The 22,344-nt window shown below is 44.3% G+C and overlaps 2 long non-coding RNA genes and 22 other non-coding genes across 24 annotated transcripts in view; 4 read left to right on the forward strand and 20 right to left on the reverse strand.

The window, feature by feature from the left end:
* The window catches only part of LOC148679708 (uncharacterized), an 890,299-nt gene that overhangs the window by 757,671 nt on the left and 110,284 nt on the right, over positions 1 to 22,344 (reverse strand). The gene's annotated exons all lie outside the window — the stretch shown is intronic.
* Positions 53 to 1,551, reverse strand: LOC147844202 (uncharacterized). Its single transcript, XR_015490673.1, has 2 exons — positions 543 to 1,551; positions 53 to 482 (listed from the first exon to the last, which is right to left on the reverse strand). It is a non-coding gene; the product is annotated as an uncharacterized LOC147844202 (long non-coding RNA).
* On the reverse strand, positions 305 to 420 carry LOC147844203 (U5 spliceosomal RNA). Its single transcript, XR_015492272.1, has one exon. It is a non-coding gene; the product is annotated as a U5 spliceosomal RNA (small nuclear RNA).
* LOC147844204 (U5 spliceosomal RNA) lies at positions 1,528 to 1,643 on the reverse strand. The gene has a single exon (XR_015492382.1). It is a non-coding gene; the product is annotated as a U5 spliceosomal RNA (small nuclear RNA).
* On the forward strand, positions 2,345 to 2,416 carry trnad-guc (transfer RNA aspartic acid (anticodon GUC)). The gene has a single exon. It is a non-coding gene; the product is annotated as a tRNA-Asp (tRNA).
* LOC147844206 (U5 spliceosomal RNA) lies at positions 2,751 to 2,866 on the reverse strand. Its single transcript, XR_015492273.1, has one exon. It is a non-coding gene; the product is annotated as a U5 spliceosomal RNA (small nuclear RNA).
* Positions 3,974 to 4,089, reverse strand: LOC147844207 (U5 spliceosomal RNA). Its single transcript, XR_015492274.1, has one exon. It is a non-coding gene; the product is annotated as a U5 spliceosomal RNA (small nuclear RNA).
* Positions 5,195 to 5,310, reverse strand: LOC147844208 (U5 spliceosomal RNA). The gene has a single exon (XR_015492336.1). It is a non-coding gene; the product is annotated as a U5 spliceosomal RNA (small nuclear RNA).
* On the reverse strand, positions 6,416 to 6,531 carry LOC147844209 (U5 spliceosomal RNA). Its single transcript, XR_015492275.1, has one exon. It is a non-coding gene; the product is annotated as a U5 spliceosomal RNA (small nuclear RNA).
* On the reverse strand, positions 7,636 to 7,751 carry LOC147844210 (U5 spliceosomal RNA). Its single transcript, XR_015492337.1, has one exon. It is a non-coding gene; the product is annotated as a U5 spliceosomal RNA (small nuclear RNA).
* On the reverse strand, positions 9,928 to 10,043 carry LOC147844211 (U5 spliceosomal RNA). Its single transcript, XR_015492333.1, has one exon. It is a non-coding gene; the product is annotated as a U5 spliceosomal RNA (small nuclear RNA).
* Positions 11,150 to 11,265, reverse strand: LOC147844212 (U5 spliceosomal RNA). The gene has a single exon (XR_015492276.1). It is a non-coding gene; the product is annotated as a U5 spliceosomal RNA (small nuclear RNA).
* Positions 12,372 to 12,487, reverse strand: LOC147844213 (U5 spliceosomal RNA). The gene has a single exon (XR_015492321.1). It is a non-coding gene; the product is annotated as a U5 spliceosomal RNA (small nuclear RNA).
* Positions 13,595 to 13,710, reverse strand: LOC147844214 (U5 spliceosomal RNA). Its single transcript, XR_015492277.1, has one exon. It is a non-coding gene; the product is annotated as a U5 spliceosomal RNA (small nuclear RNA).
* LOC147844215 (U5 spliceosomal RNA) lies at positions 14,820 to 14,935 on the reverse strand. Its single transcript, XR_015492278.1, has one exon. It is a non-coding gene; the product is annotated as a U5 spliceosomal RNA (small nuclear RNA).
* On the forward strand, positions 15,634 to 15,705 carry trnad-guc (transfer RNA aspartic acid (anticodon GUC)). Its single transcript has one exon. It is a non-coding gene; the product is annotated as a tRNA-Asp (tRNA).
* On the reverse strand, positions 16,040 to 16,155 carry LOC147844217 (U5 spliceosomal RNA). Its single transcript, XR_015492338.1, has one exon. It is a non-coding gene; the product is annotated as a U5 spliceosomal RNA (small nuclear RNA).
* On the reverse strand, positions 17,262 to 17,377 carry LOC147844218 (U5 spliceosomal RNA). The gene has a single exon (XR_015492315.1). It is a non-coding gene; the product is annotated as a U5 spliceosomal RNA (small nuclear RNA).
* On the forward strand, positions 18,079 to 18,150 carry trnad-guc (transfer RNA aspartic acid (anticodon GUC)). The gene has a single exon. It is a non-coding gene; the product is annotated as a tRNA-Asp (tRNA).
* LOC147844220 (U5 spliceosomal RNA) lies at positions 18,485 to 18,600 on the reverse strand. Its single transcript, XR_015492279.1, has one exon. It is a non-coding gene; the product is annotated as a U5 spliceosomal RNA (small nuclear RNA).
* LOC147844221 (U5 spliceosomal RNA) lies at positions 19,705 to 19,820 on the reverse strand. Its single transcript, XR_015492339.1, has one exon. It is a non-coding gene; the product is annotated as a U5 spliceosomal RNA (small nuclear RNA).
* Positions 20,928 to 21,043, reverse strand: LOC147844222 (U5 spliceosomal RNA). The gene has a single exon (XR_015492322.1). It is a non-coding gene; the product is annotated as a U5 spliceosomal RNA (small nuclear RNA).
* Positions 21,742 to 21,813, forward strand: trnad-guc (transfer RNA aspartic acid (anticodon GUC)). Its single transcript has one exon. It is a non-coding gene; the product is annotated as a tRNA-Asp (tRNA).
* On the reverse strand, positions 22,148 to 22,263 carry LOC147844224 (U5 spliceosomal RNA). The gene has a single exon (XR_015492385.1). It is a non-coding gene; the product is annotated as a U5 spliceosomal RNA (small nuclear RNA).

Genomic DNA, 22,344 nt, shown 5'->3' on the forward strand with positions numbered 1-22,344 from the left:
CCCACCTCAGGCTTAAGCATAAAGCTGTCTAAAGAAACAAACCCACCATACAATATTGGCCATGTCCTTCTTGTGGTAAATAAGAGCTCGATTTTGCTCACTCGCTTTTTTGCTGCGGTTCCAAAGACTGCAATTGTGAAGAGAGGGAGAAAAAGACACACAGATCCAAGATTGCTGCGCTTTAGAGAATGAGCTAAGAGCAACTTCATTTGATCGCCGGATTGATAACAACCATTCTGTCTAGGCTAATCTACTGACACAAACACTCTTCCACATCTCGTTCTGCAATTCAACATCTTAATGCAGCTCTGCAGATAGCAGAGCACCCAAAAATAAACAAAACTCACAATAGTTCCTCCCCACGGAAATCTTTAGTAAAAGGCGAAAGATTTGTGCGTGATTGAAGAGAAACTCGAGCTGTAACACTATGCTGCTTAATCAGAGCAGTTGGCCATACACATCACAATGTTCGGCAAGGGTGACTGCAAGGCACGTTGGCCTCGTAATCCTACTTTGTTGAAATGAAGGCATCGAAGCATTACGCAGTACAGAATGAGCTCACACAGACAGAGGTGCAGTCTTTGGTTAAGACAAATATATCCACATTTTCAAAGCTGCAGTGATGTCACCATGTAAAATTGTGTTATTAGGACATCAGACAGATTAGAGCCCAGTCCTTGGTAACAGCCAAAGGTTTTGAGGGTGACTATAACCAGCAGAAGCTACAGTTTGCCCTTTGGACTGAACCCATCGGTCGTTGTTTTTATTACATGTCTGACTCTGCCTGTCTTAAGGAGGAATGGCTTGGCTTCGGTTTGGTGAGACTGCTGGCAGAAAGTGTCCACCCACGCTTGACATAACCAAAAGCACGCTAGTCTTTGTTAGTATAGTGGACAGTATTTCCATGTGTCACCCGGATGATCAGGGTTCGCTTCCCTGCCAGGGGGGGCTTTTTTTAGGATGCTAAACTCCTCTTAAAAACTTGAGCTTCAGCATGAATCTGTCCAAAAAAAAAACAAGCCCACAGTGCGACGTTCGTCGGAAGAAACTTGCAGCCTTTTGCTCTCAGGCACCCTCAACATAATAGTGCAGCTGAACAGTTTACATTCTTGCATAAGTGATCCTCGTTAGTATAGTGGACAGTATCTACGCCTGTCACGCGGAAGACCGGGGTTCGATTCCCCGATGGGGAGGCATTTTCTTCAAGACGCTGAACTCCTTACCCCACCTCAGGCTTAAGCATAAAGCTGTCCAAAGAAACAAACCCACCATTCAATATTGGCCATGTCCTTCTTGTGGTAAAAAAGAGCTCGATTTTGCTCACTCGCTTTTTTGCTGCGGTTCCAAAGATTGCAATTGTGAAGAGAGGGAGAAAAAGACACACAGATCCAAGATTGCTGCGCTTTAGAGAATGAGCTAAGAGCAACTTCATTTGATCGCCGGATTGATAACAACCATTCTGTCTAGGCTAATCTACTGACACAAACACTCTTCCACATCTCGTTCTGCAATTCAACATCTTAATGCAGCTCTGCAGATAGCAGAGCACCCAAAAATAAACAAAACTCACAATAGTTCCTCCCCACGGAAATCTTTAGTAAAAGGTGAAAGATTTGTGCGTGATTGAAGAGAAACTCGAGCTGTAACACTATGCTGCTTAATCAGAGCAGTTGGCCATACACAGCACAATGTTCGGCAAGGGTGACTGCAAGGCACGTTGGCATCGTAATCCTACTTTGTTGAAATGAAGGCATCGAAGCATTACGCAGTACAGAATGAGCTCACACAGAAAGAGGTGCAGTCTTTGGTTAAGACAAATATATCCACATTTTCAAAGCTGCAGTGATGTCACCATGTAAAATTGTGTTATTAGGACATCAGACAGATTAGAGCCCAGTCCTTGGTAACAGCCAAAGGTTTTGAGGGTGACTATAACCAGCAGAAGCTACAGTTTGCCCTTTGGACTGAACCCATCGGTCGTTGTTTTTATTACATGTCTGACTCTGCCTGTCTTAAGGAGGAATGGCTTGGCTTCGGTTTGGTGAGACTGCTGGCAGAAAGTGTCCACCCACGCTTGACATAACCAAAAGCACGCTAGTCTTTGTTAGTATAGTGGACAGTATTTCCATGTGTCACCCGGATGATCAGGGTTCGCTTCCCTGCCAGGGGGGGCTTTTTTTAGGATGCTAAACTCCTCTTAAAAACTTGAGCTTCAGCATGAATCTGTCCAAAAAAAAAACAAGCCCACAGTGCGACGTTCGTCGGAAGAAACTTGCAGCCTTTTGCTCTCAGGCAACCTCAACATAATAGTGCAGCTGAACAGTTTACATTCTTGCATAAGTGATCCTCGTTAGTATAGTGGACAGTATCTCCGCCTGTCACGCGGAAGACCGGGGTTCGATTCCCCGACGGGGAGGCATTTTCTTCAAGACGCTGAACTCCTTACCCCACCTCAGGCTTAAGCATAAAGCTTTCCAAAGAAACAAACCCACCATACAATATTGGCCATGTCCTTCTCGTGGTAAATAAGAGCTCGATTTTGCTCACTCGCTTTTTTGCTGCGGTTCCAAAGACTGCAATTGTGAAGAGAGGGAGAAAAAGACACACAGATCCAAGATTGCTGCGCTTTAGAGAATGAGCTAAGAGCAACTTCATTTGATCACCGGATTGATAACAACCATTCTGTCTAGGCTAATCTACTGACACAAACACTCTTCCACATCTCGTTCTGCAATTCAACATCTTAATGCAGCTCTGCAGATAGCAGAGCACCCAAAAATAAACAAAACTCACAATAGTTCCTCCCCACGGAAATCTTTAGTAAAAGGCGAAAGATTTGTGCGTGATTGAAGAGAAACTCGAGCTGTAACACTATGCTGCTTAATCAGAGCAGTTGGCCATACACAGCACAATGTTCGGCAAGGGTGACTGCAAGGCACGTTGGCCTCGTAATCCTACTTTGTTGAAATGAAGGCAACGAAGCATTACGCAGTACAGAATGAGCTCACACAGAAAGAGGTGCAGTCTTTGGTTAAGACAAATATATCCACATTTTCAAAGCTGCAGTGATGTCACCATGTAAAATTGTGTTATTAGGACATCAGACAGATTAGAGCCCAGTCCTTGGTAACAGCCAAAGGTTTTGAGGGTGACTATAACCAGCAGAAGCTACAGTTTGCCCTTTGGACTGAACCCATCGGTCGTTGTTTTTATTACATGTCTGACTCTGCCTGTCTTAAGGAGGAATGGCTTGGCTTCGGTTTGGTGAGACTGCTGGCAGAAAGTGTCCACCCACGCTTGACATAACCAAAAGCACGCTAGTCTTTGTTAGTATAGTGGACAGTATTTCCATGTGTCACCCGGATGATCAGGGTTCGCTTCCCTGCCAGGGGGGGCTTTTTTTAGGATGCTAAACTCCTCTTAAAAACTTGAGCTTCAGCATGAATCTGTCCAAAAAAAAAACAAGCCCACAGTGCGACGTTCGTCGGAAGAAACTTGCAGCCTTTTGCTCTCAGGCACCCTCAACATAATAGTGCAGCTGAACAGTTTACATTCTTGCATAAGTGATCCTCGTTAGTATAGTGGACAGTATCTCCGCCTGTCACGCAGAAGACCGGGGTTCGATTCCCCGACGGGGAGGCATTTTCTTCAAGACGCTGAACTCCTTACCCCACCTCAGGCTTAAGCATAAAGCTGTCCAAAGAAACAAACCCACCATACAATATTGGCCATGTCCTTCTTGTGGTAAATAAGAGCTCGATTTTGCTCACTCGCTTTTTTGCTGCGGTTCCAAAGACTGCAATTGTGAAGAGAGGGAGAAAAAGACACACAGATCCAAGATTGCTGCGCTTTAGAGAAGGAGCTAAGAGCAACTTCATTTGATCGCCGGATTGATAACAACCATTCTGTCTAGGCTAATCTACTGACACAAACACTCTTCCACATCTCGTTCTGCAATTCAACATCTTAATGCAGCTCTGCAGATAGCAGAGCACCCAAAAATAAACAAAACTCACAATAGTTCCTCCCCACGGAAATCTTTAGTAAAAGGCGAAAGATTTGTGCGTGATTGAAGAGAAACTCGAGCTGTAACACTATGCTGCTTAATCAGAGCAGTAAGCCTGACACAGCACAATGTTCGGCAAGGGTGACTGCAAGGCACGTTGGCCTCGTAATCCTACTTTGTTGAAATGAAGGCATCGAAGCATTACGCAGTACAGAATGAGGTCACACAGAAAGAGGTGCAGTCTTTGGTTAAGACAAATATATCCACATTTTCAAAGCTGCAGTGATGTCACCATGTAAAATTGTGTTATTAGGACATAAGACAGATTAGAGCCCAGTCCTTGGTAACAGCCAAAGGTTTTGAGGGTGACTATAACCAGCAGAAGCTACAGTTTGCCCTTTGGACTGAACCCATCGGTCGTTGTTTTTATTACATGTCTGACTCTGCCTGTCTTAAGGAAAAATGGCTTGGCTTCGGTTTGGTGAGACTGCTGGCAGAAAGTGTCCACCCACGCTTAACATATCCAATAGCACGCTAGTCTTTGTTAGTATAGTGGTCAGTATTTCCATGTGTCACCCGGATGATCAGGGTTCGCTTCCCTGCCAGGGGGTGCTTTTTTTTAGGATGCTAAACTCCTCTCAAAAACTTGAGCTTCAGCATGAATCTGTCCAAAAAAACAAGCCCACAGTGCGACGTTCGTCGGAAGAAACTTGCAGCCTTTTGCTCTCAGGCACCCTCAACATAATAGTGCAGCTGAACAGTTTACATTCTTGCATAAGTGATCCTCGTTAGTATAGTGGACAGTATCTCCGCCTGTCACGCGGAATACCGGGGTTCGATTCCCCGACGGGGAGGCATTTTCTTCAAGACGCTGAACTCCTTACTCCACCTCAGGCTTAAGCATAAAGCTGTCCAAAGAAACAAACCCACCATACAATATTGGCCATGTCCTTCTTGTGGTAAATAAGAGCTCGATTTTGCTCACTCGCTTTTTTGCTGCGGTTCCAAAGACTGCAATTGTGAAGAGAGGGAGAAAAAGACACACAGATCCAAGATTGCTGCGCTTTAGAGAATGAGCTAAGAGCAACTTCATTTGATCGCCGGATTGATAACAACCATTCTGTCTAGGCTAATCTACTGACACAAACACTCTTCCACATCTCGTTCTGCAATTCAACATCTTAATGCAGCTCTGCAGATAGCAGAGCACCCAAAAATAAACAAAACTCACAATAGTTCCTCCCCACGGAAATCTTTAGTAAAAGGCGAAAGATTTGTGCGTGATTGAAGAGAAACTCAAGCTGTAACACTATGCTGCTTAATCAGAGCAGTTGGCCATACACAGCACAATGTTCGGCAAGGGTGACTGCAAGGCACGTTGGCCTCGTAATCCTACTTTGTTGAAATGAAGGCATCGAAGCATTACGCAGTACAGAATGAGCTCACACAGAAAGAGGTGCAGTCTTTGGTTAAGACAAATATATCCACATTTTCAAAGCTGCAGTGATGTCACCATGTAAAATTGTGTTATTAGGACATCAGACAGATTAGAGCCCAGTCCTTGGTAACAGCCAAAGGTTTTGAGGGTGACTATAACCAGCAGAAGCTACAGTTTGCCCTTTGGACTGAACTCATCGGTCGTTGTTTTTATTACATGTCTGACTCTGCCTGTCTTAAGGAGGAATGGCTTGGCTTCGGTTTGGTGAGACTGCTGGCAGAAAGTGTCCACCCACGCTTGACATAACCAAAAGCACGCTAGTCTTTGTTAGTATAGTGGACAGTATTTCCATGTGTCACCCGGATAATCAGGGTTCGCTTCCCTGCCAGGGGGGCTTTTTTTAGGATGCTAAACTCCTCTTAAAAACTTGAGCTTCAGCATGAATCTGTCCAAAAAAAAAACAAGCCCACAGTGCGACGTTCGTCGGAAGAAACTTGCAGCCTTTTGCTCTCAGGCACCCTCAACATAATAGTGCAGCTGAACAGTTTACATTCTTGCATAAGTGATCCTCGTTAGTATAGTGGACAGTATCTCGCCTGTCACGCGGAAGACCGGGGTTCGATTCCCCGACGGGGAGGCATTTTCTTCAAGACGCTGAACTCCTTACCCCACCTCAGGCTTAAGCATAAAGCTGTCCAAAGAAACAAACCCACCATACAATATTGGCCATGTCCTTCTTGTGGTAAATAAGAGCTCGATTTTGCTCACTCGCTTTTTTGCTGCGGTTCCAAAGACTGCAATTGTGAAGAGAGGGAGAAAAAGACACACAGATCCAAGATTGCTGCGCTTTAGAGAATGAGCTAAGAGCAACTTCATTTGATCGCCGGATTGATAACAACCATTCTGTCTAGGCTAATCTACTGACACAAACACTCTTCCACATCTCGTTCTGCAATTCAACATCTTAATGCAGCTCTGCAGATAGCAGAGCACCCAAAAATAAACAAAACTCACAATAGTTCCTCCCCACGGAAATCTTTAGTAAAAGGCGAAAGATTTGTGCGTGATTGAAGAGAAACTCGAGCTGTAACACTATGCTGCTTAATCAGAGCAGTAGGCCTGACACAGCACAATGTTCGGCAAGGGTGAGTGCAAGGCACGTTGGCCTCGTAATCCTACTTTGTTGAAATGAAGGCATCGAAGCATTACGCAGTACAGAATGAGGTCACACAGAAAGAGGTGCAGTCTTTGGTTAAGACAAATATATCCACATTTTCAAAGCTGCAGTGATGTTACCATGTAAAATTGTGTTATTAGGACATCAGACAGATTAGAGCCCAGTCCTTGGTAACAGCCAAAGGTTTTGAGGGTGACTATAACCAGCAGAAGCTACAGTTTGCCCTTTGGACTGAACCCATCGGTCGTTGTTTTTATTACATGTCTGACTCTGCCTGTCTTAAGGAAAAATGGCTTGGCTTCGGTTTGGTGAGACTGCTGGCAGAAAGTGTCCACCCACGCTTAACATATCCAATAGCACGCTAGTCTTTGTTAGTATAGTGGTCAGTATTTCCATGTGTCACCCGGATGATCAGGGTTCGCTTCCCTGCCAGGGGGTGCTTTTTTTAGGATGCTAAACTCCTCTCAAAAACTTGAGCTTCAGCATGAATCTGTCCAAAAAAACAAGCCCACAGTGCGACGTTCGTCGGAAGAAACTTGCAGCCTTTTGCTCTCAGGCACCCTCAACATAATAGTGAAGCTGAACAGTTTACATTCTTGCATAAGTGATCCTCGTTAGTATAGTGGACAGTATCTCCACCTGTCACGCGGAAGACCGGGGTTCGAATTCCCGACGGGGAGGCATTTTCTTCAAGACGCTGAACTCCTTACCCCACCTCAGGCTTAAGCATAAAGCTGTCCAAAGAAACAAACCCACCATACAATATTGGCCATGTCCTTCTTGTGGTAAATAAGAGCTCGATTTTGCTCACTCGCTTTTTTGCTGCGGTTCCAAAGACTGCAATTGTGAAGAGAGGGAGAAAAAGACACACAGATCCAAGATTGCTGCGCTTTAGAGAATGAGATAAGAGCAACTTCATTTGATCGCCGGATTGATAACAACCATTCTGTCTAGGCTAATCTACTGACACAAACACTCTTCCACATCTCGTTCTGCAATTCAACATCTTAATGCAGCTCTGCAGATAGCAGAGCACCCAAAAATAAACAAAACTCACAATAGTTCCTCCCCACGGAAATCTTTAGTAAAAGGCGAAAGATTTGTGCGTGATTGAAGAGAAACTCAAGCTGTAACACTATGCTGCTTAATCAGAGCAGTTGGCCATACACAGCACAATGTTCGGCAAGGGTGACTGCAAGGCACGTTGGCCTCGTAATCCTACTTTGTTGAAATGAAGGCATCGAAGCATTACGCAGTACAGAATGAGCTCACACAGAGTCTTTGGTTAAGACAAATATATCCACATTTTCAAAGCTGCAGTGATGTCACCATGTAAAATTGTGTTATTAGGACATCAGGCAGATTAGAGCCCAGTCCTTGGTAACAGCCAAAGGTTTTGAGGGTGACTATAACCAGCAGAAGCTACAGTTTGCCCTTTGGACTGAACCCATCGGTCGTTGTTTTTATTACATGTCTGACTCTGCCTGTCTTAAGGAGGAATGGCTTGGCTTCGGTTTTGTGAGACTGCTGGCAGAAAGTGTCCACCCACGCTTGACATAACCAAAAGCACGCTAGTCTTTGTTAGTATAGTGGACAGTATTTCCATGTGTCACCCGGATGATCAGGGTTCGCTTCCCTGCCAGGGGGGGCTTTTTTTAGGATGCTAAACTCCTCTCAAAAACTTGAGCTTCAGCATGAATCTGTCCAAAAAAACAAGCCCACAGTGCGACGTTCGTCGGAAGAAACTTGCAGCCTTTTGCTCTCAGGCACCCTCAACATAATAGTGCAGCTGAACAGTTTACATTCTTGCATAAGTGATCCTCGTTAGTATAGTGGACAGTATCTACGCCTGTCACGCGGAAGACCGGGGTTCGATTCCCCGATGGGGAGGCATTTTCTTCAAGACGCTGAACTCCTTACCCCACCTCAGGCTTAAGCATAAAGCTGTCCAAAGAAACAAACCCACCATTCAATATTGGCCATGTCCTTCTTGTGGTAAAAAAGAGCTCGATTTTGCTCACTCGCTTTTTTGCTGCGGTTCCAAAGATTGCAATTGTGAAGAGAGGGAGAAAAAGACACACAGATCCAAGATTGCTGCGCTTTAGAGAATGAGCTAAGAGCAACTTCATTTGATCGCCGGATTGATAACAACCATTCTGTCTAGGCTAATCTACTGACACAAACACTCTTCCACATCTCGTTCTGCAATTCAACATCTTAATGCAGGGGTCCGTTCTTCGTACGTGGATTACTCAGTTAGCTGGATTTGGATATTGACGATTTGACACGATCCAGGATCGTTTCGTTCTTCAAAGCTAATCCGAGAGTTGTTGTCATAGCAACAGTTCTGCTAGGTCAAACCTGATCGGGAGCAGGTTCAAGTCATATAAACAGGATTAGATCGGCTTAGTTCAAGCAAAGATAATACAGAAAGTATGTTCCGAATTCTGATATTTTATTACAGTAGTAGTTATATACACTTGGGAAAATGGTAATTTTTTAAAACTATATATATAAAATTATAGTCATTAATAAAATAAATAAAGTTATACATATTAATAAAACGTATGCAATCTGCACCCTCGAAATGAAAGTACAAAGACTGCCACCTGGTGGTGCAAAGAGAAAACTTATTGATATGAACTTTTTAGATCGCTTTAGTACAAATTGTGGATAATAGAAATGCACAATATGTGACTTTTTTAAAAGCAATAATACATTTATGCAGTCATAAACATGTTTTGATAGTTAATATGCCGGTGATTTGATGCTTCACAAAAGTTGCAGACACCTTTACCAATATGAAAATGCTTTTGTAAACAACCAGTTATTCTTTACACCAATTAAAAAACGGCTACTATAATAAAGAAAATATTTTCTAAATGTAGAACTAAATACATTGATTTGCATTGAAATACATGATGAATACACTTGACACATGAACGTGGAAAGCCTGCAGCTCACAACAAATGTGGAAGGTTATTGCGTGTCATATTTAACAAGCCGTTTACTGCTAATTTGATGTAATTTTGCTCACATGGATAATTGAATATTAATCAGATGATGTCATTACGCTGCTGTGCCGTCAGCCAATCGTTGCATTGCTGATCATGATTTCGAGGATCGATAGATCTGTCCTTCACAACACACGCAGCGATCTCAGATCAGTTTATCCAGACATTCTAATCTGATTCGCGAACTCGTTTGAAGAACCAAATTAGCGAGAGATCAGTTATCAAGATTAAAAGATCCGGGATCTGCCAAATAATCTTAGATAATTTAAGCGAGGTACGAAGAACGGACCCCAGCTCTGCAGATAGCAGAGCACCCAAAAATAAACAAAACTCACAATAGTTCCTCCCCACGGAAATCTTTAGTAAAAGGCGAAAGATTTGTGCGTGATTGAAGAGAAACTCAAGCTGTAACACTATGCTGCTTAATCAGAGCAGTTGGCCATACACAGCACAATGTTCGGCAAGGGTGACTGCAAGGCACGTTGGCCTCGTAATCCTACTTTGTTGAAATGAAGGCATCGAAGCATTACGCAGTACAGAATGAGCTCACACAGAAAGAGGTACAGTCTTTGGTTAAGACAAATATATCCACATTTTCAAAGCTGCAGTGATGTCACCATGTAAAATTGTGTTATTAGGACATCAGGCAGATTAGAGCCCAGTCCTTGGTAACAGCCAAAGGTTTTGAGGGTGACTATAACCAGCAGAAGCTACAGTTTGCCCTTTGGACTGAACCCATCGGTCGTTGTTTTTATTACATGTCTGACTCTGCCTGTCTTAAGGAGGAATGGCTTGGCTTCGGTTTGGTGAGACTGCTGGCAGAAAGTGTCCACCCACGCTTGACATAACCAAAAGCACGCTAGTCTTTGTTAGTATAGTGGACAGTATTTCCATGTGTCACCCGGATGATCAGGGTTCGCTTCCCTGCCAGGGGGGGCTTTTTTTAGGATGCTAAACTCCTCTTAAAAACTTGAGCTTCAGCATGAATCTGTCCAAAAAAAAACAAGCCCACAGTGCGACGTTCGTCGGAAGAAACTTGCAGCCTTTTGCTCTCAGGCACCCTCAACATAATAGTGCAGCTGAACAGTTTACATTCTTGCATAAGTGATCCTCGTTAGTATAGTGGACAGTATCTACGCCTGTCACGTGGAAGACCGGGGTTCGAATCCCCGATGGGGAGGCATTTTCTTCAAGACGCTGAACTCCTTACCCCACCTCAGGCTTAAGCATAAAGCTGTCCAAAGAAACAAACCCACCATTCAATATTGGCCATGTCCTTCTTGTGGTAAAAAAGAGCTCGATTTTGCTCACTCGCTTTTTTGCTGCGGTTCCAAAGATTGCAATTGTGAAGAGAGGGAGAAAAAGACACACAGATCCAAGATTGCTGCGCTTTAGAGAATGAGCTAAGAGCAACTTCATTTGATCGCCGGATTGATAACAACCATTCTGTCTAGGCTAATCTACTGACACAAACACTCTTCCACATCTCGTTCTGCAATTCAACATCTTAATGCAGCTCTGCAGATAGCAGAGCACCCAAAAATAAACAAAACTCACAATAGTTCCTCCCCACGGAAATCTTTAGTAAAAGGCGAAAGATTTGTGCGTGATTGAAGAGAAACTCGAGCTGTAACACTATGCTGCTTAATCAGAGCAGTTGGCCATACACAGCACAATGTTCGGCAAGGGTGACTGCAAGGCACGTTGGCCTCGTAATCCTACTTTGTTGAAATGAAGGCATCGAAGCATTACGCAGTACAGAATGAGCTCACACAGAAAGAGGTGCAGTCTTTGGTTAAGACAAATATATCCACATTTTCAAAGCTGCAGTGATGTCACCATGTAAAATTGTGTTATTAGGACATCAGACAGATTAGAGCCCAGTCCTTGGTAACAGCCAAAGGTTTTGAGGGTGACTATAACCAGCAGAAGCTACAGTTTGCCCTTTGGACTGAACCCATCGGTCGTTGTTTTTATTACATGTCTGACTCTGCCTGTCTTAAGGAGGAATGGCTTGGCTTCGGTTTGGTGAGACTGCTGGCAGAAAGTGTCCACCCACGCTTGACATATCCAACAGCACGCTAATCTTTGTTAGTATAGTGGACAGTATTTCCATGTGTCACCCGGAAGATCAGAGTTCGCTTCCCTGCCAGGTGGTGCTTTTTTTTAGGATGCTAAACTCCTCTCAAAAACTTGAGCTTCAGCATGAATCTGTCCAAAAAAAACAAGCCCACAGTGCGACGTTCGTCGGAAGAAACTTGCAGCCTTTTGCTCTCAGGCACCCTCAACATAATAGTGCAGCTGAACAGTTTACTTTTGTGCATAAGTGATCCTCGTTAGTATAGTGGACAGTATCTCCGCCTGTCATGCGGAAGACCGGAGTTCGAATTCCCGACGGGGAGGCATTTTCTTCAAGACGCTGAACTCCTTACCCCACCTCAGGCTTAAGCTTAAAGCTGTCCAAAGAAACAAACCCACCATACAATATTGGCCATGTCCTTCTTGTGGTAAATAAGAGCTCGATTTTGCTCACTCGCTTTTTTGCTGCGGTTCCAAAGACTGCAATTGTGAAGAGAGGGAGAAAAAGACACACAGATCCAAGATTGCTGCGCTTTAGAGAATGAGCTAAGAGCAACTTCATTTGATCGCCGGATTGATAACAACCATTCTGTCTAGGCTAATCTACTGACACAAACACTCTTCCACATCTCGTTCTGCAATTCAACATCTTAATGCAGCTCTGCAGATAGCAGAGCACCCAAAAATAAACAAAACTCACAATAGCTCCTCCCCACGGAAATCTTTAGTAAAAGGCGAAAGATTTGTGCGTGATTGAAGAGAAACTCGAGCTGTAACACTATGCTGCTTAATCAGAGCAGTTGGCCATACACAGCACAATGTTCGGCAAGGGTGACTGCAAGGCACGTTGGCCTCGTAATCCTACTTTGTTGAAATGAAGGCATCGAAGCATTACGCAGTACAGAATGAGGTCACACAGAAAGAGGTGCAGTCTTTGGTTAAGACAAATATATCCACATTTTCAAAGCTGCAGTGATGTCACCATGTAAAATTGTGTTATTAGGACATCAGACAGATTAGAGCCCAGTCCTTGGTAACAGCCAAAGGTTTTGAGGGTGACTATAACCAGCAGAAGCTACAGTTTGCCCTTTGGACTGAACCCATCGGTCGTTGTTTTTATTACATTTCTGACTCTGCCTGTCTTAAGGAGGAATGGCTTGGCTTCGGTTTGGTGAGACTGCTGGCAGAAAGTGTCCACCCACGCTTGACATAACCAAAAGCACGCTAGTCTTTGTTAGTATAGTGGACAGTATTTCCATGTGTCACCCGGATGATCAGGGTTCGCTTCCCTGCCAGGGGGGGCTTTTTTTAGGATGCTAAACTCCTCTTAAAAACTTGAGCTTCAGCATGAATCTGTCCAAAAAAAAAACAAGCCCACAGTGCGACGTTCGTCGGAAGAAACTTGCAGCCTTTTGCTCTCAGGCAACCTCAACATAATAGTGCAGCTGAACAGTTTACATTCTTGCATAAGTGATCCTCGTTAGTATAGTGGACAGTATCTCCGCCTGTCACGCGGAAGACCGGGGTTCGAATTCCCGACGGGGAGGCATTTTCTTCAAGACGCTGAACTCCTTACCCCACCTCAGGCTTAAGCATAAAGCTGTCCAAAGAAACAAACCCACCATACAATATTGGCCATGTCCTTCTTGTGGTAAATAAGAGCTCGATTTTGCTCACTCGCTTTTTTGCTGCGGTTCCAAAGACTGCAATTGTGAAGAGAGGGAGAAAAAGACACACAGATCCAAGATTGCTGCGCTTTAGAGAATGAGCTAAGAGCAACTTCATTTGATCGCCGGATTGATAACAACCATTCTGTCTAGGCTAATCTACTGACACAAACACTCTTCCACATCTCGTTCTGCAATTCAACATCTTAATGCAGCTCTGCAGATAGCAGAGCACCCAAAAATAAACAAAACTCACAATAGTTCCTCCCCACGGAAATCTTTAGTAAAAGGCGAAAGATTTGTGCGTGATTGAAGAGAAACTCGAGCTGTAACACTATGCTGCTTAATCAGAGCAGTTGGCCATACACAGCACAATGTTCGGCAAGGGTGACTGCAAGGCACGTTGGCCTCGTAATCCTACTTTGTTGAAATGAAGGCATCGAAGCATTACGCAGTACAGAATGAGCTCACACAGAAAGAGGTGCAGTCTTTGGTTAAGACAAATATATCCACATTTTCAAAGCTGCAGTGATGTCACCATGTAAAATTGTGTTATTAGGACATCAGACAGATTAGAGCCCAGTCCTTGGTAACAGCCAAAGGTTTTGAGGGTGACTATAACCAGCAGAAGCTACAGTTTGCCCTTTGGACTGAACCCATCGGTCGTTGTTTTTATTACATGTCTGACTCTGCCTGTCTTAAGGAGGAATGGCTTGGCTTCGGTTTGGTGAGACTGCTGGCAGAAAGTGTCCACCCACGCTTGACATAACCAAAAGCACGCTAGTCTTTGTTAGTATAGTGGACAGTATTTCCATGTGTCACCCGGATGATCAGGGTTCGCTTCCCTGCCAGGGGGGGCTTTTTTTAGGATGCTAAACTCCTCTTAAAAACTTGAGCTTCAGCATGAATCTGTCCAAAAAAAAAAAACAAGCCCACAGTGCGACGTTCGTCGGAAGAAACTTGCAGCCTTTTGCTCTCAGGCACCCTCAACATAATAGTGCAGCTGAACAGTTTACATTCTTGCATAAGTGATCCTCGTTAGTATAGTGGACAGTATCTCCGCCTGTCACGCAGAAGACCGGGGTTCGATTCCCCGACGGGGAGGCATTTTCTTCAAGACGCTGAACTCCTTACCCCACCTCAGGCTTAAGCATAAAGCTGTCCAAAGAAACAAACCCACCATACAATATTGGCCATGTCCTTCTTGTGGTAAATAAGAGCTCGATTTTGCTCACTCGCTTTTTTGCTGCGGTTCCAAAGACTGCAATTGTGAAGAGAGGGAGAAAAAGACACACAGATCCAAGATTGCTGCGCTTTAGAGAATGAGCTAAGAGCAACTTCATTTGATCGCCGGATTGATAACAACCATTCTGTCTAGGCTAATCTACTGACACAAACACTCTTCCACATCTCGTTCTGCAATTCAACATCTTAATGCAGCTCTGCAGATAGCAGAGCACCCAAAAATAAACAAAACTCACAATAGTTCCTCCCCACGGAAATCTTTAGTAAAAGGCGAAAGATTTGTGCGTGATTGAAGAGAAACTCGAGCTGTAACACTATGCTGCTTAATCAGAGCAGTAGGCCTGACACAGCACAATGTTCGGCAAGGGTGACTGCAAGGCACGTTGGCCTCGTAATCCTACTTTGTTGAAATGAAGGCATCGAAGCATTACGCAGTACAGAATGAGGTCACACAGAAAGAGGTGCAGTCTTTGGTTAAGACAAATATATCCACATTTTCAAAGCTGCAGTGATGTCACCATGTAAAATTGTGTTATTAGGACATAAGACAGATTAGAGCCCAGTCCTTGGTAACAGCCAAAGGTTTTGAGGGTGACTATAACCAGCAGAAGCTACAGTTTGCCCTTTGGACTGAACCCATCGGTCGTTGTTTTTATTACATGTCTGACTCTGCCTGTCTTAAGGAAAAATGGCTTGGCTTCGGTTTGGTGAGACTGCTGGCAGAAAGTGTCCACCCACGCTTAACATATCCAATAGCACGCTAGTTTTTGTTAGTATAGTGGTCAGTATTTCCATGTGTCACCCGGATGATCAGGGTTCGCTTCCCTGCCAGGGGGTGCTTTTTTTAGGATGCTAAACTCCTCTCAAAAACTTGAGCTTCAGCATGAATCTGTCCAAAAAAACAAGCCCACAGTGCGACGTTCGTCGGAAGAAACTTGCAGCCTTTTGCTCTCAGGCACCCTCAACATAATAGTGCAGCTGAACAGTTTACATTCTTGCATAAGTGATCCTCGTTAGTATAGTGGACAGTATCTCCGCCTGTCACGCGGAAGACCGGGGTTCGATTCCCCGACGGGGAGGCATTTTCTTCAAGACGCTGAACTCCTTACCCCACCTCAGGCTTAAGCATAAAGCTGTCCAAAGAAACAAACCCACCATACAATATTGGCCATGTCCTTCTTGTGGTAAATAAGAGCTCGATTTTGCTCACTCGCTTTTTTGCTGCGGTTCCAAAGACTGCAATTGTGAAGAGAGGGAGAAAAAGACACACAGATCCAAGATTGCTGCGCTTTAGAGAATGAGCTAAGAGCAACTTCATTTGATCGCCGGATTGATAACAACCATTCTGTCTAGGCTAATCTACTGACACAAACACTCTTCCACATCTCGTTCTGCAATTCAACATCTTAATGCAGCTCTGCAGATAGCAGAGCACCCAAAAATAAACAAAACTCACAATAGTTCCTCCCCACGGAAATCTTTAGTAAAAGGCGAAAGATTTGTGCGTGATTGAAGAGAAACTCAAGCTGTAACACTATGCTGCTTAATCAGAGCAGTTGGCCATACACAGCACAATGTTCGGCAAGGGTGACTGCAAGGCACGTTGGCCTCGTAATCCTACTTTGTTGAAATGAAGGCATCGAAGCATTACGCAGTACAGAATGAGCTCACACAGAAAGAGGTGCAGTCTTTGGTTAAGACAAATATATCCACATTTTCAAAGCTGCAGTGATGTCACAATGTAAAATTGTGTTATTAGGACATCAGACAGATTAGAGCCCAGTCCTTGGTAACAGCCAAAGGTTTTGAGGGTGACTATAACCAGCAGAAGCTACAGTTTGCCCTTTGGACTGAACTCATCGGTCGTTGTTTTTATTACATGTCTGACTCTGCCTGTCTTAAGGAGGAATGGCTTGGCTTCGGTTTGGTGAGACTGCTGGCAGAAAGTGTCCACCCACGCTTGACATAACCAAAAGCACGCTAGTCTTTGTTAGTATAGTGGACAGTATTTCCATGTGTCACCCGGATGATCAGGGTTCGCTTCCCTGCCAGGGGGGCTTTTTTTAGGATGCTAAACTCCTCTTAAAAACTTGAGCTTCAGCATGAATCTGTCCAAAAAAAAAACAAGCCCACAGTGCGACGTTCGTCGGAAGAAACTTGCAGCCTTTTGCTCTCAGGCACCCTCAACATAATAGTGCAGCTGAACAGTTTACATTCTTGCATAAGTGATCCTCGTTAGTATAGTGGACAGTATCTCCGCCTGTCACGCGGAAGACCAGGGTTCGATTCCCCGACGGGGAGGCATTTTCTTCAAGACGCTGAACTCCTTACCCCACCTCAGGCTTAAGCATAAAGCTGTCCAAAGAAACAAACCCACCATACAATATTGGCCATGTCCTTCTTGTGGTAAATAAGAGCTCGATATTGCTCACTCGCTTTTTTGCTGCGGTTCCAAAGATTGCAATTGTGAAGAGAGGGAGAAAAAGACACACAGATCCAAGATTGCTGCGCTTTAGAGAATGAGCTAAGAGCAACTTCATTTGATCACCGGATTGATAACAACCATTCTGTCTAGGATAATCTACTGACACAAACACTCTTCCACATCTCGTTCTGCAATTCAACATCTTAATGCAGCTCTGCAGATAGCAGAGCACCCAAAAATAAACAAAACTCACAAAAGTTCCTCCCCACGGAAATCTTTAGTAAAAGGCGAAAGATTTGTGCGTGATTGAAGAGAAACTCGAGCTGTAACACTATGCTGCTTAATCAGAGCACTAGGCCTGACACAGCACAATGTTCGGCAAGGGTGACTGCAAGGCACGTTGGCCTCGTAATCCTACTTTGTTGAAATGAAGGCATCGAAGCATTACGCAGTACAGAATGAGCTCACACAGAAAGAGGTGCAGTCTTTGGTTAAGACAAATATATCCACATTTTCAAAGCTGCAGTGATGTCACCATGTAAAATTGTGTTATTAGGACATCAGACAGATTAGAGCCCAGTCCTTGGTAACAGCCAAAGGTTTTGAGGGTGACTATAACCAGCAGAAGCTACAGTTTGCTCTTTGGACTGAACCCATCGGTCGTTGTTTTTATTACATGTCTGACTCTGCCTGTCTTAAGGAAAAATGGCTTGGCTTCGGTTTGGTGAGACTGCTGGCAGAAAGTGTCCACCCACGCTTAACATATCCAATAGCACGCTAGTCTTTGTTAGTATAGTGGTCAGTATTTCCATGTGTCACCCAGATGATCAGGGTTCGCTTCCCTGCCAGGGGGTGCTTTTTTTAGGATGCTAAACTCCTCTTAAAAACTTGAGCTTCAGCATGAATCTGTCCAAAAAAAAAACAAGCCCACAGTGCGACGTTCGTCGGAAGAAACTTGCAGCCTTTTGCTCTCAGGCACCCTCAGCATAATAGTGCAGCTGAACAGTTTACATTCTTGCATAAGTGATCCTCGTTAGTATAGTGGACAGTATCTCCGCCTGTCACGCGGAAGACCGGGGTTCGATTCCCCGACGGGGAGGCATTTTCTTCAAGACGCTGAACTCCTTACCCCACCTCAGGCTTAAGCATAAAGCTTTCCAAAGAAACAAACCCACCATACAATATTGGCCATGTCCTACTTGTGGTAAAAAAGAGCTCGATTTTGCTCACTCGCTTTTTTGCTGCGGTTCCAAAGACTGCAATTGTGAAGAGAGGGAGAAAAAGACACACAGATCCAAGATTGCTGCGCTTTAGAGAATGAGCTAAGAGCAACTTCATTTGATCGCCGGATTGATAACAACCATTCTGTCTAGGCTAATCTACTGACACAAACACTCTTCCACATCTCGTTCTGCAATTCAACATCTTAATGCAGCTCTGCAGATAGCAGAGCACCCAAAAATAAACAAAACTCACAATAGTTCCTCCCCACGGAAATCTTTAGTAAAAGGCGAAAGATTTGTGCGTGATTGAAGAGAAACTCGAGCTGTAACACTATGCTGCTTAATCAGAGCACTTGGCCATACACAGCACAATGTTCGGCAAGGGTGACTGCAAGGCACGTTGGCCTCGTAATCCTACTTTGTTGAAATGAAGGCATCGAAGCATTACGCAGTACAGAATGAGCTCACACAGAAAGAGGTGCAGTCTTTGGTTAAGACAAATATATCCACATTTTCAAAGCTGCAGTGATGTCACCATGTAAAATTGTGTTATTATAACATCAGACAGATTAGAGCCCAGTCCTTGGTAACAGCCAAAGGTTTTGAGGGTGACTATAACCAGCAGAAGCTACAGTTTGCCCTTTGGACTGAACCCATCGGTCGTTGTTTTTATTACATGTCTGACTCTGCCTGTCTTAAGGAAAAATGGCTTGGCTTCGGTTTGGTGAGACTGCTGGCAGAAAGTGTCCACCCACGCTTAACATATCCAATAGCACGCTAGTCTTTGTTAGTATAGTGGTCAGTATTTCCATGTGTCACCCGGATGATCAGGGTTCGCTTCCCTGCCAGGGGGTGCTTTTTTTAGGATGCTAAACTCCTCTCAAAAACTTGAGCTTCAGCATGAATCTGTCCAAAAAAACAAGCCCACAGTGCGATGTTCGTCGGAAGAAACTTGCAGCCTTTTGCTCTCAGGCACCCTCAACATAATAGTGCAGCTGAACAGTTTACATTCTTGCATAAGTGATCCTCGTTAGTATAGTGGACAGTATCTCCGCCTGTCACGCGGAAGACCGGGGTTCGATTCCCCGATGGGGAGGCATTTTCTTCAAGACGCTGAACTCCTTACCCCACCTCAGGCTTAAGCATAAAGCTGTCCAAAGAAACAAACCCACCATACAATATTGGCCATGTCCTTCTTGTGGTAAATAAGAGCTCGATTTTGCTCACTCGCTTTTTTGCTGCGGTTCCAAAGACTGCAATTGTGAAGAGAGGGAGAAAAAGACACACAGATCCAAGATTGCTGCGCTTTAGAGAATGAGCTAAGAGCAACTTCATTTGATCGCCGGATTGATAACAACCATTCTGTCTAGACTAACCTACTGACACAAACACTCTTCCACATCTCGTTCTGCAATTCAACATCTTAATGCAGCTCTGCAGATAGCAGAGCACCCAAAAATAAACAAAACTCACAATAGTTCCTCCCCACGGAAATCTTTAGTAAAAGGCGAAAGATTTGTGCGTGATTGAAGAGAAACTCAAGCTGTAACACTATGCTGCTTAATCAGAGCAGTTGGCCATACACAGCACAATGTTCGGCAAGGGTGACTGCAAGGCACGTTGGCCTCGTAATCCTACTTTGTTGAAATGAAGGCATCGAAGCATTACGCAGTACAGAATGAGCTCACACAGAAAGAGGTGCAGTCTTTGGTTAAGACAAATATATCCACATTTTCAAAGCTGCAGTGATGTCACCATGTAAAATTGTGTTATTAGGACATCAGACAGATTAGAGCCCAGTCCTTGGTAACAGCCAAAGGTTTTGAGGGTGACTATAACCAGCAGAAGCTACAGTTTGCCCTTTGGACTGAACCCATCGGTCGTTGTTTTTATTACATGTCTGACTCTGCCTTTCTTAAGGAGGAATGGCTTGGCTTCGGTTTGGTGAGACTGCTGGCAGAAAGTGTCCACCCACGCTTGACATAACCAAAAGCACGCTAGTCTTTGTTAGTATAGTGGACAGTATTTCCATGTGTCACCCGGATGATCAGGGTTCGCTTCCCTGCCAGGGGGGGCTTTTTTTAGGATGCTAAACTCCTCTTAAAAACTTGAGCTTCAGCATGAATCTGTCCAAAAAAAAAACAAGCCCACAGTGCGACGTTCGTCGGAAGAAACTTGCAGCCTTTTGCTCTCAGGCACCCTCAACATAATAGTGCAGCTGAACAGTTTACATTCTTACATAAGTGATCCTCGTTAGCATAGTGGACAGTATCTCCGCCTGTCACGCGGAAGACCGGGGTTCGATTCCCCGACGGGGAGGCATTTTCTTCAAGACGCTGAACTCCTTACCCCACCTCAGGCTTAAGCATAAAGCTGTCCAAAGAAACAAACCTACCATACAATATTGGCCATGTCCTTCTTGTGGTAAATAAGAGCTCGATTTTGCTCACTCGCTTTTTTGCTGCGGTTCCAAAGACTGCAATTGTGAAGAGAGGGAGAAAAAGACACACAGATCCAAGATTGCTGCGCTTTAGAGAATGAGCTAAGAGCAACTTCATTTGATCGCCGGATTGATAACAACCATTCTGTCTAGGCTAATCTACTGACACAAACACTCTTCCACATCTCGTTCTGCAATTCAACATCTTAATGCAGCTCTGCAGATAGCAGAGCACCCAAAAATAAACAAAACTCACAATAGCTCCTCCCCACGGAAATCTTTAGTAAAAGGCGAAAGATTTGTGCGTGATTGAAGAGAAACTCGAGCTGTAACACTATGCTGCTTAATCAGAGCAGTAGGCCTGACACAGCACAATGTTCGGCAAGGGTGACTGCAAGGCACGTTGGCCTCGTAATCCTACTTTGTTGAAATGAAGGCATCGAAGCATTACGCAGTACAGAATGAGGTCACACAGAAAGAGGTGCAGTCTTTGGTTAAGACAAATATATCCACATTTTCAAAGCTGCAGTGATGTCACCATGTAAAATTGTGTTATTATAACATCAGACAGATTAGAGCCCAGTCCTTGGTAACAGCCAAAGGTTTTGAGGGTGACTATAACCAGCAGAAGCTACAGTTTGCCCTTTGGACTGAACCCATCGGTCGTTGTTTTTATTACATGTCTGACTCTGCCTGTCTTAAGGAAAAATGGCTTGGCTTCGGTTTGGTGAGACTGCTGGCAGAAAGTGTCCACCCACGCTTAACATATCCAATAGCACGCTAGTCTTTGTTAGTATAGTGGTCAGTATTTCCATGTGTCACCCGGATGATCAGGGTTCGCTTCCCTGCCAGGGGGTGCTTTTTTTAGGATGCTAAACTCCTCTCAAAAACTTGAGCTTCAGCATGAATCTGTCCAAAAAAACAAGCCCACAGTGCGATGTTCGTCGGAAGAAACTTGCAGCCTTTTGCTCTCAGGCACCCTCAACATAATAGTGCAGCTGAACAGTTTACTTTCTTGCATAAGTGATCCTCGTTAGTATAGTGGACAGTATCTCCGCCTGTCACGCGGAAGACCGGGGTTCGATTCCCCGACGGGGAGGCATTTTCTTCAAGACGCTGAACTCCTTACCCCACCTCAGGCTTAAGCATAAAGCTGTCCAAAGAAACAAACCCACCATACAATATTGGCCATGTCCTTCTTGTGGTAAATAAGAGCTCGATTTTGCTCACTCGCTTTTTTGCTGCGGTTCCAAAGACTGCAATTGTGAAGAGAGGGAGAAAAAGACACACAGATCCAAGATTGCTGCGCTTTAGAGAATGAGCTAAGAGCAACTTCATTTGATCGCCGGATTGATAACAACCATTCAGTCTAGACTAATCTACTGACACAAACACTCTTCCACATCTCGTTCTGCAATTCAACATCTTAATGCAGCTCTGCAGATAGCAGAGCACCCAAAAATAAACAAAACTCACAATAGTTCCTCCCCACGGAAATCTTTAGTAAAAGGCGAAAGATTTGTGAGTGATTGAAGAGAAACTCAAGCTGTAACACTATGCTGCTTAATCAGAGCAGTTGGCCATACACAGCACAATGTTCGGCAAGGGTGACTGCAAGGCACGTTGGCCT

This window comes from Danio rerio, chromosome 5, assembly GCF_052040795.2.
Source record: "Danio rerio strain M-AB ecotype USA chromosome 5, GRCz13ab, whole genome shotgun sequence".
NCBI lineage: Eukaryota > Metazoa > Chordata > Actinopteri > Cypriniformes > Danionidae > Danio > Danio rerio.